An 18,334-nucleotide genomic window follows, 5' to 3' on the forward strand; every position below is an offset into this window, starting at 1 on the left:
TGCCTACAAGAACTACTAATGGGATTTTTCCAAGTTGAAAAGAAAAGACAGGAGAGAGTGACTTGAAGTAGTTTGAAAAATGAAGCTCTTCAGTAATGGTAACTAAAATTGTAATAACAAAATTAGTACCATATCCTCAATATGGAACTCTATTTTTTAGTTCCAAGAGAATCGGAATACAGATGAACAAGAAAAATTCATATTTCCTGATAATGGACATGCAAAATATAAATAGGTAATGTGGAACAGATCGATAATAAGAGGGGAAATGGAGGGCTATGGGAGAAGACGGCATGGATGCTATTGAAGCTAAGGTGACATCTTTTCAAATTAGTTGGTTATGGCCGTAGGCTGTGTAAAAGAAAACCCTGGGTAACCATAAAGAAATTATATTTAAAATATTCAGAAACAGAAATGAGAAAGGGATCAGATGGAAACATCACAAACTATCAACTACATAGAAAAGGGGGTTGCAATAAAGAAAAACAGAGACAAATACACAAGACATATAAAACCAAAGGACAAAATGGCTGAAGTCTTGCCAATACAGTAGAACACTGAATGTTAAGGGATTAAAGTTCCCACTCAAAAGACACGTATTGATAGAATGGATAGCAAGGCTGCCTCTAACTCTATGATGTTTTCAAGAGAATCACCTTAAGCACAAAGACACAAATAGATTGAATGTGAAAGGATAGAAAAAGTTTATCTATTCAAACATACAAAAATAGACCTGGGGTAACTATACTGATATCAGAAAAAAATAGACTTTAATTCAAAGCTATTATGAGAGACAAAGGACATTATATATTAATGAAAGTGACAAAGCACCAGAAAGAAACAACAATCATAGGTATTTATGCTAACACGGTTCCCCAAAATATATGATGCAAACATTGGCAAAATAGAAGGTATAAACAGATATTTATATAATAATAGTTGGAGACACCAATATACTGCTCTCTTCAATAGATATAATACCTAGTCAGAAGATTACAGAGAACTTGAATAATATGATAAATGATCTAGGCCTAACAGACATATACAGAATATTGCACCACAAAACAGCAGGGAATACAATCTTTTCAAGTCCACATGGATCATTCTCCAGGAGAGACCAAATACTCAGTCACAAAACAAGTCTCGATAATTTTTTTTGAGGGGGTGTATATGGTCTGGGAATCAAACTCGGATCTCCTGCATGGAAAACAAGCATTCTACCACTGAGCCACCCATGCACCCAAGTCTCAATAAATTGTAAAAGGTTGAAATCATACAAAGTATCTTCTCTGAACCAATGGGATGAAAGCTGGATATCAATTATAGGCAGAAACTGGAGAATCCACAAATATATGGAGGTAAAATAACACACGTTTAAACAATCAATGAGTCAAAAAAAAATGATTACAAAGGAGATCAGTGTATATCTTGAAAAAACTGAAAGTGAGAACACAACAGAACAAAACTTATGGAATGTGGTGAACGCAGTGCTGAGAGGAGAATTTATAGCCCTAGATGCTTACTTTAAAAAATAAGGAAGATCTAAAAGCAAAAATTTAAATGTACACTTGGAGGAACTAGAAAAAGAATAGCAAACCAAACCCAAAGAAGGGAGAAAGAAGATTCAAACAGAAATAAATGAAATAGAGGATAAAAAACCATACAGAGCATTAACAAAGTCAAAAAGTTGGTTCTTTGAAAAGATCAATACAATTAATACTTTTAGCTAGGCTGACAGGAAGAAAAGAGAGAGTACAACAATAAATAAAATCAGAAATGAGAGGGGCAACATTACTACTGACCTCAAACATATAAAAGCAATCATGAGAAGATACTGTGAACAACTGTATGCTAACAAATTAGAAAAAGTACAGGAAGTGGAAAAATTCCAAGAGACACGTGAAAAACCTATGTTCACTCTAGAAGAATAAAAGATCTGAACAGACTAATTCAAAGAAAAGCCCAGGCCCACATGGCTTCATGGGTGAATTCTAGCAAACATCACAAGAAGAATTAATACCAATCCTGCTCAACCTCTTCAAAAATATTGACGAGAAGGGAACATTACCTAATTAATTCCATGAGACCAGCATCACCCTCCTACAAAAGCCAGATAAAGATACCACAAGAAAATAGAATAAACAAATGATTTGTTTTATGGATATGGATGCAAAAATCCTAAACAAAATACTAGCAAATTGAATCCAACAGCATGTTAAAAGAATTATACAGCATGATAAAGTGATGTGCAAGGGTGGTTCAACATAAGAAAATCAATTATAGTAATTCATCATATTAGCAGCATGAAGGGAAAAAATCATATGATGATCACAATTGATGCAGAAAATGCATTTGGCAAAATCCAGTATCTTTTGCTGAGAAAAACACTTAGAAAACCAGGATTAGAAGGAAATTTCTTCAACATGATAGAGGGAATATATTTGAAACCTACTGCTAACAATACTCAATGGTGAAAACTGAAGTCTTTTGCCGTTAGGTCTAGAACAAAACAAGGATGCCCATTGTCACCACTGTTATCCAACATTGTACTTGAAGTTCTGCCAGAGCAATTAGGCAAGAAAAAGAAATAAAAAGCATCAAAATTGGAAAAGAAGAAGTAAAACTTTCACTGTTTGCAGATGACATGATCCTAAATGTAGAAAGTCCAAAACAACAGCAACAATTCTACTAATTGCTGAATTCAGCAAACTGGCAGGTACACATCAAAATACAAAAATCAGTAGTGTTTCTATACACTAGTAATGACCAATCTGAGGAGTATATCAAGACAAAATTGCATTTACACTAAAACCAAAAGAATCAATTACCAAGGAATAAATCTAATCAAGGATGGTAAAGTACTTGTACACAGACAACTGGAAAAGAAAAAAAAAAGATCCAAGTAAATGGAAGTACATCCTGTATTCATGAACTGGAAGACTAAATATCATTAAAATATCAATCCAACCCAAAGCCATTTATAATTTAAATGCAATCCCACCCAATCAAAATTCCAACCACCTTCTTGTTCAGAAATGGAAAAGCCAATTATCAAATTTATATGAAAGGGCAAGGGTTTCCAAATAGTTAAACAATATTGAAAAAGAAAAACAAAGTTAAAGGACTCATAGTTCCCAACCTGAAACTTTATTACAAAGCCTCAGTAATCAAAGCAGCATGGTATTGGCACAAGGATAGACATATAGAACAATGGAATCAAATTAAGAGCTCAGCAATCAACCCTCATATTTATGACCAACAGATTTTTGACAGGGGGTCAAAGTCCACACCACTGGGAAAGGACAGTCTCTTTAAAAATGGTGCTGGGATAACTGTATCTCCATTTGCAAAAGAAAAAAAAAGAGAACCTCTACCTAACGTCATATATAAAAATCAACTCAGAATGGATTGAAGACATAAATCTAAGGACTAGAGCTATCAAACTCCTAATGGAAAGATCTCCAAGCCCTTATGTTAGGCAATGATTCATACTTTATACCCAAAGTACAAGCAACAAAAGGGAAAAATTGGCTGATAGAAACTCATCAGAATTAAAACTTTTGTGCCTCAGAGGACTTTATCATGAAAGTAAAGTGACAACCTACACAATGGGAGAAAATATTTGGAAATCACATATCCAGTAAGGATTTAATACTCAGAATATATAATGAAATCCTTTAATTTAAATTCAAAAAGAAAAATAACCAAATTTTAAAATGGGCACAAGACTTGAACAGACATATCTCTAAAGAAGATATGCAAATGCCCAAAAAGCACATGAAAAGATGCTCAATGTCATTATCCATCTGTGAAATGCAGCTCAAAACCACAATGAGACACCATTTCACACCAATGAAAATTGGTTGGTATTAAAAAATGGAAAATTACAAGTGTTGAAAAGGATGAGAGAGTAGAAACACTCATTCATTGCTGGTGGCAACGTAAAATGGTGCAGTTGCTGCAGAAGACAGTTTGGTTGATCCTCAAAAAAGCTAAACATAGATGACCATATGACCCAACAATCCCACAATTAGGTATATAACCAAAAGAATTGAGAACCAGGGACTAAAAGAGGTATTTGCAAACTGATATTCATAGCAGCATTATTCACAATTGCTAAAAGATGGAAGTAACAGAAATATCCATCAACCAATGAATGTATAAACAAAATGTGGTATGTACATACAATGGAACAGTATTCAGCCATAGAAAGGAATGAAGTCTTGATATATGCAACAATATGGATAAACCTTGAAACCATCATGTCGAGTGAACTAAGATAGACATGAAAGCACAAATATTGCTTCATCTCACTGATTTGAAAAAATTAGAATAAAATATTCATAGAGTCAGAATCTAGAATATATGTTACAAGGGACTGCGTTATATAGGGAGTTAATGCTTAAACTGCATAGAATTTCTATTGGGATTGCTTGTAAAGTTTGGTAATAGATATGGTGATATTAGCATGACGATGTGAATTTGATTAATAGCACTGAATTGTATATGTGAATTTGGCTAAAAAAGGAAATCGGTTATAAATATGCTTTAGAATAAAAATTAAAAGAAAAACATGACTGTAGAACACAATGAAGTATTTTGTTAATGATGGGCAATAGTTAATGGTACATTTATAAAAATGTTGTTTCATGAATTATAGCAAATGTTCTCATTAATGCAAGATGTTAATAGTAGAGTAGTAAATGACTATATATTTCATGATATTCCTATAAACATAAAACTTTTCTAACAAAAAATATTAGTAAGAAATAAAGACATAAATAAATAAATAAATTCTACAATGTTGATGTTATATTAGGGTCTAATATATTTGTGTCATCTGTCAACAATATATTCCTGGGAAAACTATGTAGATGGAACATGACCATGAATGCTTCAAGGGTCTTTTAAACATCTTCAGATAGACTTCATACAGCTTTCATCCACCATAGAACCTGGCTATATTTTAGTTATTTTATATCTATTTTTAGGATAGTTTGGAGCATTTTGTAGCTGAAAATCTACAGCCCTGGCATTGCTAAAATGGTGCTTGATTTTGTGTTTTCAATCCAAATTTTATATCAAATAATGGGAGACCCACACTTTGAGGGCCTATATAAAAGAAATCTCTAAGACATTATCTCTTAGTCAAAACTACATTGTCCTTACTGTCCACAATATTCTGGAAATGTTGAAAGGCCATTGGTATCCTTAAATTAAAATTAACAAAACTTTCACAGACCCTTAAACTTCTTTATCCAACGATACTCTCACTGGCTCATATGGTCATACTGTTCACTCCCATGACACATCAGTTAAATCCCTGGGAATTGGTAACTAGAAGGCCCATCCATTTAGGGATTTCCCCTCTGATAAATTACTGCCTTACTGCATACAGACATGGCTAAACTTTGCAAGAGACTTATATATTGTACCCAGTCCTTTGATCAACATAGTAAAGACACCTTCCCACATTTTTCTAAAACAGCCTCTTAATATCCTTCAACCAGGAGATTTCATCTATCAGAAGAGACATCAGAGAAAAAGTCTGCTCATTCCTCCCAGAAAGGAACTTCATTGGCTACTGTTAACAACATATACAGCAGTGAAACTATAAAAATCAATCCTTGGGTTCATATTTCACAACTAAAAAAGCAATTCAAAATTCCACACAATTGGAAGTTTATTCCAATAGGGGTCCTCAAACTGAGTATTTGCAGAGATTCTCTACATGTAGCTGATCTTTGGAAACAGATCGCTGACCAAAGATTTTTGGAACAAACCGATGACCATAAATTGTGGATAGCTTGTTCCCAAGCCATTGGACAAAGATCCTGGCTTAATAATTGTTTTGTTTTGTTTTATCTGCTTGCTTATAATAATTGTTCTCATTTTCACAAGCCCCTTTTTTTGTTGTCTACTATAATGGCCCGTTTTCTCTTTTCTATCCCCTTAGATTTCTAGGTTAGAACATACCCATTCTAATACCATTCTGAATAGATGTTGCCCTTAATCTTACTAAGGTATCCATCTGGAGATGCTATCCATTACCAGATGCCCACGATAAAGAAAAAAAAAATGTCTGGACTTATCAAAGGAGAACACAGGTACTTACACCCAATAACATTTCCATGCACAGCTACATGGACAAATGAACATAAAAAAAATCAACCTGTGGATTTGCTAATGTCTTTCTGTCACAGAGAAAGAACAATTATTATAATTTATTAATCAGATATTGAGTAATTCTAAATTTGAATTCAGTAATGTTTGTAGGGCAATTGGACACAGACTTTATCCCTGGAAGAGACTAAAAGAGAACCAAGTATGTAACTGAGCTAAGTGAAGGCGCTGATCCTTTCTCTGTGTTGTGAACAACTCCTTTTATTCTTGTATGTCCATGTGCCACTACTCAATACTACTTCCCTGAGGTCATTATGTCTTGTCCAGTTTGCCTCAGACTAAAACTTTTAGGAACAGCATTCCAAGAATTGCCTGTACACAGAGACTCTAATTACAAAAATCATCAAGCCTGGAAATTCCTATTCACATATGAACTCCAAAATGAGGTAACTCTTCTGTATTCAAGCACACTATACGGGAGAATTATTGATTCATAGTTTATTTGAACAATCAGAGCAGTGTTTCTATTAGTGAGAATCATATAAATGAAAAGACTTTAAGAAATATATCACTAACTCTGACAGAAATTATTAATGATACTACCTCCTTCCTAAATGGAATACAGATCAGCTTCAATTCATTGACATGAGGAGTAATGGACAGTTAAAGAGCTCTATACTTCTTGTTCGATGGTTATGGTGGTTTATGTGCCATTGCTAACATTCCTTCTTTTATAGAGATCAGTGAAACAGGCATGGTGGAACAGATTCTCCACTGCCTTAAGTAAAAACTTATTTGGTTCTCTAAGTTTGATCTGAATGACCTATGTAATCTCATTTCCTGGGTTGGGCAATTAGGTTCCTGGTTCTGAAGCATCTTACAGTGACTATTAATTAATTCTTGTTTTTGTCATAGTGATCATGATGCTAATATATTGAATTCTGTGCAGAGACTTAAATATTTCTCCACAGCCACTCTCTCATCATATTTTTATATGAGGGTAAAAACAAGAACCTATATACTTAACTATGAAAGAAGATTGAATAATCTATGAATGATGATTTCCCCTGAGACTGGTCAACCACTCATGAGTGAGAGGAGTGACAATAATGGAGGGTCAAGAAGTTGAATATGAGAGACATCTGGGTAGATGGCAGAATGAGGGTAGGTAGAACTCACCCTATCATAAAACTACTAGAGAACAGGCAGTAACTCTCCAAATCAGTGGTTCTGGTACTTGAGTTGCCAGAGAAGAACAACTGCAAAATATAAGGAAGAGCTGGATGAAAAAGTAGAGAAACCATGAATGAGAACTGGGGGTGAGTGTACTCAATCATGACCACACTGGAGGCCTGTGACTGGGTGGACCAGGTAGTCAAAATGCAATACATGCCTATGTGAGCTACTGGCTGGGGGAGGCAACCCTCTCACTCCTGCAACTTATAGTCTTTTCACTTGGAAGAGCCAGGAGACTCGTTATACCCAAATACAGAAAACCTGCTGTGGTGCCAAGTATCCACCCTGCATCCTGAGCCTGGCCACTGTGTGTACCCAGATTTGGGGAAGACTGAGAAGCCCTCCCCTTGAGAGGAGAGGGGTACACAGAGAAATGCTGATCTGATTGCTGGCAAGGGAGACTTTCTGGGTCCCACAGCCTGGATCTTCTCTGCATAGGGGACAAGGATACTCACGAGTCAGCTGTGAAAATGAGTGGAGAGGTAGGGTGAGGGAGGGAACCACATTGCAATGCCAGGCACTTGTCCCCCACCCCTGAGACTGTGACTGTGCACCAGTACAGGTCTTGCTGGCTGGAAAAATGCCATGCACTCCTGGACTGACTGCTGTTTCGTGAAGCTGAACCTCATAGTACTGCAGCCCAAGGTCTTTCCTCACAGGAGTTTGGAGAAAATGAGGTCCATTGTAGCCACAAGCAGTCTTTGCTGTCGTGCACAGGACCCATCTCCCACCCCCAGAGGCAGAAACTTCCAGTGACCCAGACCTGAGATAGACAAGGAGGTTCTCCCCTCAGGAAAACAGGGAGAAACTGTTGTTTCTAATTGGCTAGAGAGGACAACCCTCTAAAGCCAGAAGCCTAGTATGGGACTCTGACATGGTCTGACCCCTACCCAGTGAGCAGCTGTGGTCAGGGAGAGGCAGGGTTGTAGGGAATAGATGGCACAAGAGTTCCATCTGCTTGAAAGACTGGGAAGGTGCAATCTGGCAAGTGGTTTTATTGCCTGGTCTGTAACAGCCAGCTGAAAGGGGTTGAACCCCCTGCATGAGACTGTGTCCCTGGTTTGGCAAACCAAGGGCCAAAGGAGACTTTCAATGTAAAGTAAATCAACATAAAACATTAGACAAGCAAGGGAAACCAACTTTCAAAATAATCTTATCAAGATGATCAGATCTCAAGTAATCAGCCAAAATCACAAGGCACATGAAGAAATAAGATGTAACCAAGGCATATGGTTAAAGAGATAAAGGATATTAAGAAGACATTAGAAGAGTGTAAGGAAGAATTTGAAAGAGTAAATGGAAAAGTAGCAATAATTACAGAAATGAAAAATACTGTAGGTCAAATTAAAAATATACTAAAGACGCACAACAGCAGATTTGAAGAGGCCAAAAAAAAAAAAAAAGGATAAGCAAACTAGAGAACAGAGTGACCAAATTCTAATGCACGAAAGAAAAAAATTGGGGAAAAAATTGAATTAGGGGAATGATTGGCAACATGAAGCACACAAATATTATGCAGCTGTAAAAGACAATAAAGTCATGCATATGTAACAATGAGAATAAACCTTTAGGATGTTATGTTGAACAAAATTAGCCAGAAACAAAAGGGGAAATAATTTATGGTGTGACTAATATGAAATAACTGTAATGATCAAATTATGAGAGTTAAAGTTAAGAACTCAGGTTTTCAGAAGATAAAAAGAGAGTTGAGGTTGGACATTTGATGCTAAAGGAGTGCATCCTGTTTAATACGATTGATTGTAAAGATCCACCAAAGGATAGTACAATGCTATTTGATGTTAAGCACGACATTGTAAGTATAATGGACAAAGCTGAGTGTGAATATGGTTGAAAGAAAGAGGAAGTATAAGGGGCATTTATGATCCAAGTTGGAAAGACAGAGGATAAAAACTGGGACTATATAGTTTAGCAAAACCTTGAGTGGACAATGGTGGTGATTAAATGTACAAATATAAGAAAGTTTTTACATGAGGAGAACAAATGAATGTCACCATTGCAAGGTGTTGAAAATGGAATGGTGTATGGAAAAATACAATCAATGCAAACTAGGGTCTACAGTTAACAGTACCATTGTAATATTATTCCATTAATTGTAACAAAGTCAGTATACCAATGCTAAATGTAAAAAAGAGGGGAATGTAAGGGAGGTTTATGACATTCTCGTTTCTTCTTTTCAGTTTTTATTCTTTATTTCTTTTTAATTTTTTCTATGACATTCTCATTTCTTTTTTTCAGTTTTAATTCTTTATTTCTTTTTTTTTTTTTTATCTTCTTTTTTCTTTGGGAAAGACGTGGGAGTTTTTCATATCGATTGTAGTAGTGAATGCCTAATTATGTGAGTTTACCAGAAGCCATTGATTGTTCACTTAGGATGGACTGTATGGTATGAGAATAAAATCTTTTTAAAAAATGAACAAAAGAAAGTTATGTAGAAAATGTGGAAAGAGATATATAGCTATTCACTGTTGGTAGAGAAGCATAATGGTGAAACCCTTCTGGAGAGCAGCATCTTGGTTTCACAGGAGGCTAAGTATAGGGTTGCTGTATGATCCTGCAACCTCATTAATTGGCATATGCTTGGAAGAACTGAAAGCAAGGACATGAATAGACATTTGCACTCTGGTGTTTATGGTGGCATTATTCATGATTTGCAATGAATGAAGGTGACCTAAGGGCACACTGACAGATCAACAGAAGAGCAGACTGGTATGCCCATACAATAGAATATTGAGCAACTATGAGAAGGAATGAAGTTGGAGGCATGCAACTAGGTGAATTAACATTGTGGACATTATGCTGAGTGAGATAAGCCAGAAACAAAAGAACAAATATTGTAAAGCTTCACTTACTAATATAAACTAACTATAATGAGCAAATACTGAGATTGAATTCAAGAGCATAGGTTATCCAGGGAAAGGACATGGGCAGCGATTGAGCAATTAATGATTGAAGAGTACAGAATGTTCCATAAGGCTCATTTTAAAAGTTCCAAGAGTTTACACTCTTACACAGTCACATCTATTCCTGAATTTTAATTGTGATTTCTAAATTCTGAGATCCTGAGTACTTTGTGTATAAACTGGCAGTTCCTTGGATCTTTGGGTATCTGTGTAACACTTGAGATTCAGTGTTAGAATTCTGCAGCTCTGAAAGTTAGCATGACTCCATTCAGTAACTATTAAAGGAGCTGAAAAGATACTAGACATCAATTAGAGATATGAATGAAATGAACTTGGATAGGACCAATGTAAATCAGAGACCAAAAGAAAAGATGTTTATTTGCTACAAAATTATATTTTCTGTAGCACACTATGTAATTTAACCTGTGTGGTCACTTGATTTAAACAGCATAATTACATGGAAACTAGAATAGGGAATGAGATCTTATTCTGTACAGGTTAATATAATACCCTGACACATCCCTGGGTATTTGGGGCAGAAAATTAAAAAGTTAGGACACTGGGGAAAATGTGAAAATATTAAATTTCTCTACCTTTAAAATTCCTGACATTCTCTCAAGCATTAGGAATTTCCAATTTAATAAACCAAGCCCTTGATCTTGGGCCTGACCTTATGAACATTCCTGCAAAGGAAAAGCTAAGCCTACATATTATTAAGCCTGAGTCACTCCCAGAAAACCTCTTTTGTTGCTTAGATGTGGCCTCTCTTTCTCAGCCAACTCTGAAAATAAACTCATTACCCTCCCCCTTATGTGGGAAAGTCAATTGGGGAAAACTGACCTTTTAACAATGTTTAGTCTTCCAATCCATGAACTTGAGATTACCTACCCTTTATTTAGGTCTTCTTTGATTTCTTTTAGCAATGTTTTGTCATTTTCCTTTATATCCCTGGTAAATTTATTCTTAGTTTTTTTTATCCTATTAGTTGCTATTGTAAATGGATTTTTTCAGGATTTTCTCTTCAGATCTTTCATTACTAGTGTATAGAAACATTACTGAATTTTGGATGTTGACCTTGCACCCTGCCACTTTGCTGAATTCACTTAATGGCTCTAGTAGCTTTCTTGTGGAATTTTCAGGAATTTAAATATATCAGCTCATGTCATCTGCAAATAGGGAAAGTTTCACCTCCTCCTTTCCAATTTGGATGTCATTTACTTCTTTTTCTTGCCTCATTGCATTGGCTAGAACTTCCAGTACAATACTGAATAACAGCGGTGACATTGAGCATCTTTGTCTTGTTCCAAATATTAGAAGGAAAGGTTTCAATCTTTCACCATTGAATATTATATGAGATGTGGGTTTTTCAGATATGTGCTATATTATGTTGAGGAAGTTTCCTTCTATTACTAGTTTCTAAGCATTTTATTATTAAGAAAGGATACTTTGTCAGATGCATTTCTACATCAGGATCAGATGATCTGTGGGGTTTTTTTCATTCATCATAAACAGGGTGTATTAAATTTTCTTATGCTGAACAACTCTCATATACTTGGGATAAATCCCACTTAATCATGGTGTTTAATTCTTTTAATGTGTTGTTGTATTAGGTTTGCTGGTATTCTGTTGGTGATTTTTGTGTCTATATTCGTAAGAGATACTGGTCTGTATTTTTCATTTCTTGTGGTATCTTTATCTGGCTATGATATGAGGGTGATATTGGCCTCATAGAATGTGCTACAGTCTATATTTTCTCTTCTTCACTATTTTATTAGTTTCATAGTTATCTCTTTACTTGTGATTTTCTGAAGAGATCTTTTTGAGTCAAGGAAGGTAGTTTTTGTGTTTCTAGAAATTTGTCCATTTTATCTAGGTTATCTAATTTATCAGCATGCACTTATTCGTAGTAATGTCTTAGAGTCTTTTTTATTTCAGTGGGATAAGGATAATGTCCCCCTTTACATTTCCGAGTTCAGTCATTTTCTCCTTTTCTCATTTTTGCTCCATCAGGCTAACTAAATATTTGTCAATTTTAGTAATAGTTTCAAAGAAGCACCTTTTTATTTTCTTAATTATTTTTCTTCTCTATTTTATTTATCTCCATTCTAATCTCTTATTTCATTACTTCTGCTTGCCTTGCCCTTAATTTTCTTTTCCTAGTTCTTCTGGCTTTATGGTTAGTTCTCTGACATGAAATCTTTCTTCTTTTGTAATGTTAGCACTTAGAACTGTAAAATTCCCTCTCTCCACTGCTATTTCTATATCCAGTATGTTCTGGCATGTGGTATTTTCATTCTTACCTCAAATTAATTCTTAATTTTCCCTTTGGTTGTTTAAGGGTTTGTTATTGAATTTCCATATCTTGGTAAATTTTCTATTTCTCTCCATGATATTGATTTTTAGTATCATTCCATTGTGGTTGGAAAAGATACATTGTATGATTTCAATATTTTTTAATTTATTCAGACTGATTTTGTAACCTTAGATATGGTCTATTCTGGGGTATGATTCATGCACACTCATAAAGGATATGTCAACTGTGAAGTGTTGTTTATATGTCTGTGAGAGCTAAGTGGTATCACTCAATTTTTCATTTCTTTTTGATCTTCTATCTAAATGTTCTGTTCATTATTTAAAGTGGTTTAATCAAGTCTTCTACTATTAATGTAGAGCCTTAACTTCTCCCTTCGAATCCGGCAGTATGTGCTTCAGTATGTACACCTTACTATTAGGTCCATATATGTTTAGAATTGTTATATCTTCCTATTGAATTGATCTCTTTATTAATATATAATGACTATCTTTTCCCCTCATAACAATTTTTTACTAAGAATATTTTATCTGATATTAATAGAGCTTCTCTAACTCTCTTTTGGCTACACTTTTCATGGTATAATTTTTTCCATCCTTACAATTTCAACCTACATACATGTTTGAATTTAAGGTGAGTTTCTTATAAACAGCATATAGTTGGGACAGGCTTTTTTATCCACTCAGTCAGTCTATGCCTTTTAAATTTTTTTATTTATTTATTTTTTGCACAGGCAAGCACTGGGAAGTGATAATCTATGCCTTTTTAAAGCAGTTTATTGAGATATATTCACACATCATACAGTCCTTCCAAAGTATACAATCAATAGCTCATAGTATCATCACCTAGTTATGCATTCATCACCATAATTTTAGAACATTTTCATTACTCAAAAAAAACCTCGAAAACATTCCATACCCCTTATTCCCTCTGTTATTTACCCACAGCATTGGTGTGGTATATTTATTACTGTTGGTGAATGACTATTAAAGCATTACTGTTGGGCAGTGCAAAGGTGGCTCAGTGGCAGAATTCTCGTCTGCCATATTGGAGACCCGGGTTTGATTCCCGGTGCCTTGCCCATGCAAATATATATTACTGTTAGTGATAGTCCATAGGCTGGAATAGGTGCATTTTTTCCATATAACACTGTATTATGAACTTGTTTTAATAGTGACATACAATTCATCTAGTTCATGAAATAACATTTCTATATTTGTACTATTAATCACAGTCAACGTCAATGACAGAGTTCACTATATTTTACAGTCCCATGTTTTATCTTCTAGCTTTTCTTATAGTGATGTACATGACTTTAAACTTCCACTTTCAACTACAATCACACACTTATTCAGTGCTGTTGATTACACTCACTATAATGTGCTACCATCACCTCTATCCATTTCAAAACACTTAAATTCTTCCTAGCTAAAAATTATGCACACATTAAGCAGTCACTCCTCATTCTCTACCCTCATCTATCTCCTGGGTTCTTATATTCTAGATTTTAACTCTATGAGTTTACTTATAATTAGTTCATATCAGTGAGATCATACAATATTTGTCATTTTGTTTATGACTTATTTATCTCAACATAATGACCTCAAGATTAATCCATGGTATCACATGCTTCAGGACTTCATTCCTTCTTAAAGGTGCATATATTTAATTATATGTGTATACTTCGTTTTGTTTATCCATTTATCAATTGGTGGACTCTTGGAGTTTCTTCCACATTTTGGTAGCTGTGAATAATGCTTCTATGAAGCATACAAATACCTGTTTACATGCTTGCTTTCAGTTTTCCTGGGTATATTTAGTAAGGGGATTGCCAGATCATATGGCCATTCTATACTTAGCTTTCTGAGATACTGACAAATGTCTTCCTCAGCTGCTGCACCATTTTACATTCCCACCAGCAGTCAATTAGTATTCCTATTTTGTCACATCCTCTCCATCACTTGTAATTTCTTGCTTGTTAAATAGTGGCCATTCTAGTAGGTGTGAAAGATATCTCATTGTGATTTTAATTTGTATTTCCCTAATAGCTAATGAAGTTGAACATTTTTTCATATGACTTTTAGCCATTTTTATTTCCTCTTTGGGAAAATGTTTATTCATGTCTTTTGCCCATTTATTAATTGATTTATGGTCTTTTTACTGCTGCATTGTACGATTTCTTTATATTTTCCGAATACCAAACTCTAATTAGATAGGTGATTTCCAAAAATTTTTTCCCATTTAGTAGGCTGCCTTTTTACCTTTTTAACAAACTCCTTTGAAGCACAGAAATATCCCGTTTTGAGGAGTTCCTATTTATCTTTGTTTTTTCTTTCATTCCTTCTTCTTTGGGTGTAAAGTCAAAGAAAGTGCTGCCTGTCACTATTTCCTGAAAATGCTTCCCTATGTTTTCTTCTAGGGGTTTTGTAGTTCTGCCTTTTATATTGAGGTCTTTTATCCATTTTGAGTCAATTTTTGTATAGGGTGTGAGATAGGGATCCTCTTTAATTCTTTTGGAAGGAGGTACCTTTTTCTCTCAACATCATTGAAATGTCTGTTCTGTCCAAGCTGAGTGGACTTGGGACCCTTGTCAAAAATCAATTGACCATATATGTGTGGGTCTATATCTAAATTCTCAATTCAATTCCATTGATTAATATATCTATCTTTATGCCAGTACAATGCTTTTTTGACCACTGTAGCTTTATAATATGTTTTAAAGTCAGGAAGTGTAAGTCCTCCAACTTTGTTTTCAAGATATTTTGGGAGGAACTTCTTACCTTTCCAAATAAATCTGATAATCCCTTTTCCATTTCTACAAACTAAGCTGTTGGAATTTTGATTGCTGTTGCAATGAATCAATAGATCAATTTGGGTCGAATTGACACCTTAACGACATTTAGCCTTCTGTTTTGGCTTGCTAATGCTGCCAGAATGCAAAATATTAGAAATGGGTTGACTTTTAAAAAGGGTATATATTAGTTTACAAATTTAAAGTTATAAGGCCATGAAAATGTTCAAATTAAGGCATCAACAAGAGGATATCTTTACTCAAAGAAGTCTAATCATGTCCAGGTTTCTCTATCATAAGGGAATGCAAATAGTTATGTCTGATGACCCTTTTTTCCTGGGTTGGTTTTAAAATGGCTCTCTCAGCTCTTGTGTGTCATCCTGACTTCTGCTGGGACATTTTCTTTCTTCAAGCACCTTTTACTTGGTTTCATGTTTTTGCTCTCTGTGTCAGCTCTGAGCTCTCTCTATAATTTCTGCCTTAATTCTATTCACAGATGACTCCAGTAAAAGGATAAAGCCCACCTTGAATTAGATGAATCACCTAATCAAAAGGTCCCATCCACAATTGGGTGGATCACATCTCCATGGAAGAAAACTAATTAAAAGGTCCCACTCACAAGATTGGATTAAAAATGCCTTTGCTGGGATACCTAACAGTTTCAAGCCAGCACACCTTCCAATCCATGACACAGAATGTCCTTCCATTTATTTAGGTCTTCTTTGATTTCTTTTAGCAATGTTTTGCAGTTTTCCATGTACAGGTCCTTTACATCTTGGTTAAATTTATTCATACATGTTTGATTCATTTAGTTGCTTTGTAAAATGGAATTTGGTCTCGATTACCTCCTCAGATAGCTCATCATTAGTGTATAGATTTTTGCCTGCTGATCTTGTATCCTGCCACTTTGCTGAACTTGTTTATTAGCTCTACTAGCTTTGTCATATATTTTTCTGGACTTTCTAAATATAGGATCATGTCATCTGCAGATGGTGAAGATTTCACTTAATTTCTGACTTGGATGCATTTTATTTCTTTTTCTTGCCTATTTGCTCCAGGTAGAACTTCTAGCACAGTGCTGAATAACAGTGGTGACCATAGGCATTCTTGTTTTGTTCCTGATCTTAGAAGGAAAGCTTTAAGTCTTTCACTATTGATTGTAATGTTCGCTGTGGTTATTTCATAATGCTCTTTAGCATATTGAGGAAGTTTCTTTCTATTCCTATCTTTGAAGTGTTTTCATCAGGAAAGGATACAAGATTTTGTCAAATGCCTTTTTTGCTTTAATCAGGATGATCATGTTGTTTCCCCTTTCCATTTGTTAATAATGTGTATTACATTAATTGATTTTTTTGTGTGTTGAACTATGCAGTCTATCTGGAATAAAACACACTTACTTGGCCATGATGTATAATTCTTTTTGCCAGAATTTTGTTGAGTATTTTTACATCTATATTCATTAAAGAGATGAGCCCATAATTTTCATCTCTTGTAGTATCTGTATCAGGTATTGAAACTGGGTGATGTTGGCTTCAAAGAATGAATTCATTAGTATTCCCTCCCCTTAAATTTTTGGAAGAGTTTGAGCAGGATTGGCATTAATTCTTCTTGCAATTATTGGTAAAAAAATCACCTGTTAAGTCATCTGGTCCTAGGATTTACTTTATGAGGTAGTTTCTAAGATTGATTAAATACCTTTACTTGTAATTAATTGGTTTCTTGAGGTCTTCTGTTTCTTCTGGAGGCAGTGTGGGTTGTCGGTTGATTTCCAAGAATTTGTCCATTTTATCTAAGTTGTCTATTTGTTGCCATACAGTTGTGCTTAGTATCCTCTTAGGATTCTTTTTGTTTCTGTGAGTTCTTTAGTAATGCTTCCCTCTCATTTTTTATTTTATTTATTTGTGTCATTTTTTCTTTGTCAGCCTGGATCAGCATTTGTTAACTTTATTAATTTTCTCAAAGAACCGTCTTTTGGATTTGTTAACTCTGTCCACTGTTTTTTTTTTTTCTCAATTTCATTTATTTCCACTCTAATCTTTGTTAATTATTTTTTCTTCTCACTTTGGGATTAGTTTGTTGTTCTTTCTCTAGTTTCTCCAGCTGTTCAAGTTTGTCATTTGATTGTAGCTTTCTAAATGTAGGCATTTAGGGCCAGAAATTTCCATCTCAGCAGTGACTTTGCTGTTTCCCATACATTTTGATATGTTTTGTTATCATTTTCATTTGTCTCAAGATAGTTACTGACTTCTCTTGCAATTTCTTCTTTAACCCTTCTTTGTTTAAACAAATGTTGTTTTATCTCCTTATCTTCCCAGTTATCTGACTGTCATTGATTTACATCCTCATTTCATTATGAGCAAAGAGAGTGCTTTTAGTAATTTCAGTGTTTTTATATTTACTAACATAAATATATTTTTGTTTTGTGAACCAGCATGTGGTCTAGCCTGGAGAATTATCCATGTGAATGTGAGAAGATTGCATAATCTGCTATTTTGAGGCACAATGTTCTTGGTTTAGTTCATTTATCCTGTTATTTAGGCTCTCTGTTTCTTCATTGATCCACTCTTTGGATGTTCTATCTATTGAGATAGTGGTGTGCTGAAGTGTCCCACTGTTATTGTAGAGAAATTTATCACTCCAAGTTTTGCCAGGGCTGGCCCATGTATTTTTGGGTACCTTGGTTAGGTGTATAAATGTTAAGGATTGTTTTTTCTTAGTAAATTGTCCCTTATATCATATATAATGTCCTTCTTTGTCTCATATAACATTTAGCATTAAAGGCTATTTTATCTGACATTAGTATCACTATCTCAGCTTGTTTTATTTGTTACTGCTTGTGTGGAATATCTTTTTCCAGCCTTTCACTTTCAGCTTGTTTGTATATTTGAGTCTAAAATGCGTCTTGTGTGCACAGAATATAGAGCGATAATATTTTTATTGATTCTGCCAATC

At 34.7% G+C, this 18,334-nt stretch overlaps 1 pseudogene; it reads right to left on the bottom strand.

Annotated features, from left to right (window-relative positions):
• LOC143651460 (large ribosomal subunit protein uL30 pseudogene) overlaps positions 1-17,166 on the bottom strand; it is a 43,980-nt pseudogene extending 26,814 nt beyond the window's left edge.
• Positions 17,167-18,334: the final 1,168 nt, after the last annotated feature.

The sequence above is a fragment of the Tamandua tetradactyla genome, chromosome 12 (genome assembly GCF_023851605.1).
Source record: "Tamandua tetradactyla isolate mTamTet1 chromosome 12, mTamTet1.pri, whole genome shotgun sequence".
NCBI classification, from domain to species: Eukaryota; Metazoa; Chordata; class Mammalia; order Pilosa; family Myrmecophagidae; genus Tamandua; species Tamandua tetradactyla.